Source organism: Octodon degus, unplaced genomic scaffold (assembly GCF_000260255.1).
Source record: "Octodon degus isolate 3935 unplaced genomic scaffold, OctDeg1.0 scaffold00197, whole genome shotgun sequence".
Classification (NCBI taxonomy): domain Eukaryota; kingdom Metazoa; phylum Chordata; class Mammalia; order Rodentia; family Octodontidae; genus Octodon; species Octodon degus.
In genome coordinates this window covers 486,368-489,136 of record NW_004524773.1, presented here as the reverse complement: position 1 = coordinate 489,136, position 2,769 = coordinate 486,368, and the positions used below count along the sequence as shown (strand labels likewise).

Sequence of the window (2,769 nt, the reverse complement as noted above, 5' to 3'; positions counted from 1 at the left end):
GGGGCTGGCTGGCATGTGGTGCTGGTGGATCGAACCAAGGTCCCTGTGCTTTGCTTAGCTTAGCTTGTTCTAAGTAGGTGCTTTAGATCACTGAGCCATCTCACCAGCCTTAAAGCAGATTTCTTGATTTCATTGTTTCCATGGGACATTCTGGGAAAAGAGGCTTGTTCCAAACAGAGAGCATCTGCTACTTCCACCGTCTTTCTCTATCAACCCTCAGATAAAGCTTGCTGAGTGTATTTTCTGTAGGTTAGGATATCAGCAACATACGTACGAGTTAGTTCAGTTTAGGTGACGACACATAGGTTTAGCCAGCACCCTAATTGTTGTCCAGTTTGTTTGCCAAGTGGTCAGGTAGCATAAGGGCTGCACAAGTTGTGTCTCTGAAAAAGATAAAGATCCCAGACAGCAAACAGGATTCAAAACTAGCAGGTATCCTGGAGTACTGGGGATGCAGAGCCCTGCACTGGACATAAGAAAGTTACTGGGGAAGTTACAGAACTGGGGCTTTGCTCCAACATTGTCACTGAGCAAAATGTAGCCCAGTAGCAGGTTATGGCTTCCTTTATTACCAAGGCCTCTGTGGTTTCACACGTGGTTTTTTCTTCCCCCTTCACATGTACTTCTTGAGTTCTCTGACATGATTTGTTTCGATGACCATCACATTCAGGTGCAAGAGATCCACCTCTCTTGCCATTGTACTTCTGTAGTTAGTCCACCTGCCAGGTGAGCGCTCAGTGAGACAGGCTGGGTGAATAATGAGTTCAAGCCTCTTGCAGAGTTGTTGTCAACCCTGGCTGCTCATTACCGAAACTGTTCATGAGTAGGAGCAAGTGAGTGGATTCTTGTTTGGTTTCGGCTTTGGGGGGAGGGTTGAACTCTATAGTTCAGGCTAATGTCAGCAGCAAAATCCTCCTGCCCCAGCCTCTGGGACTACAAGCATGAATCAGCCACACTCAACCCAATACTTGGTATAGGTTTTTTTTTTTTTTTTTTTTTTTTTTTTTTTGCGGAACCAGGGATTGAACTCAGGCCCTTGTGCTTGCCAGGCAAGCACTTAATTCTACTGAGCTATCTCCCAGACCCTCTTGAGCATTTTTGATGTAATGTATTCACATGTGCAGTTTTTCTTTTAAATCCTGGGGAAAGCTGCTTGTTCTCTCACTTCCAAAGTTTGCCTTTTCCTTTCTTGGGCAAGTCCTGAACATAAGCAGAGACACCAGCTCATCATCTCTAGCACTGGATGTCATTCCCCTGGACTTCAGCAGCCTGAGTTAATTAAATGGTTCAGATGAAGTTAATCAAGTTTGGAACTCTCATTTTGTGCAGTGTTTTGATACAATTCAATGAGTCATCTTTTGGCAACGCAGCTCTCCATCCCTGACTGTTTGATCTTAACAGAACAGGTTTATAATCTAAACTGGTAGGGAGCTGCTCTTCAGAAATGCAGTATCAAAAAAGAAGAAATGCAGTGTCAACAGCAGTGTGTACGCGCGTGTCTGGCTATTTAGGAGTGGCGGAAAACAGAACAAAGAGGAGAATTTAATAAGGAAGAATTCATCAGGGGTGAAGGTCAGTCCTGAGGCTGCTGCCTTTCTAGAACATGGGCTTCTTCCTGCCCCCCACCCCCCACCCCCTGCTGGAGTGCTGACATTTAGAAAAGAGTAGAAAAAGCAGCCTCTGTTTGCTTTATTGAAATAAGTGGCCCAACTGACTGGTGCCCTTGCCATTGGCCCCACGAGCACTTCAGATGTGGTCAGTGAGGTATGTAGCCGGTGCCAGGCTTCTGGTCTCTAGCCAGGCAGACTACAGTGGAGCAGGCCAGGGCCCTGGAGAAGCAGCAGGGCCAGCTGCTTGGCTGCCTTTGCTCTTGCTCATGGTGCCATCCTGCTTCTCAGATGAAGCTGGTCTCACCCTCTGAAGACTGATGGGCAAGGTTTAACATGCCCTCCGCCTGCACTGCTCCTTCTCTGAGGGAGTAGTTACTAATGAATGTACCCGTTGTGAGAGTTCATGGCCCATGTGGAAAATGCATCTCACAAAAAATGTGGTCAAATAGGGGCCTTTCTGAATTGAGGACACAGAGCCACACCACTTGCCCTCTTGTTCCTGCATAGGTCTGCCATTTCTCCTGCATTGCATCAGGGTAGAAGCCAGATCTGAGTTTACAGTCCTGCTCTGCCACTTAGCGATTACAGTGAACAGCCACGTAATGTCTCTCAACTTGAATTCCCTCATCGATAAGTAGGTGGTGGTACAGACTGACCTCGCCAGGTTATTAGGAGAGAACGGGTGTTCACACATGCAGCATATTTGGCATGATGCCTGGTATTCTGACACTTTGGGCTCTAGTCCCAGAGCTGCCTTTTCTAACCAAAGGATGAAAAGGTTTATGGTGAAGGCTGAAAAAAAGTTACCTGTATTCCCCGGTCCCTTGTGGCAGTTGTTGTTTCTGCCCCAGTGACACAGGAGAGAATCACGCAGGAGCTTCTAGTGTAGCTTTTTTGCCCCTACCCCTCAGCGCAGTAGCTCTGGTACCCATTTCTTGCTGAGGTTATAGTCCTCTTTCCTGTCAGGAGTCGGTGAAAGAAATAATCACTGAGAGTCCACACAGTTCAAATGAAGCATCTTCTGCTTTGGCTGGACTAAAGCAGATTTTTTTTTTTGGTGGAACCAGGGATTCAACCCAGGCCCTTGTGCTTGCCAGGCAAACGCTTATTCTACTCAGCCATCTCCCGGGCCACCTTAAAGCAGATTTCTTTTTTTTTT

At 46.9% G+C, this 2,769-nt stretch overlaps 1 protein-coding gene across 1 annotated transcript in view; it reads left to right on the top strand.

Moving 5' to 3' along the window:
- Sae1 (SUMO1 activating enzyme subunit 1) overlaps nucleotides 1-2,769 on the top strand; it is a 63,133-nt gene that overhangs the window by 40,206 nt on the left and 20,158 nt on the right. The gene's annotated exons all lie outside the window — the stretch shown is intronic.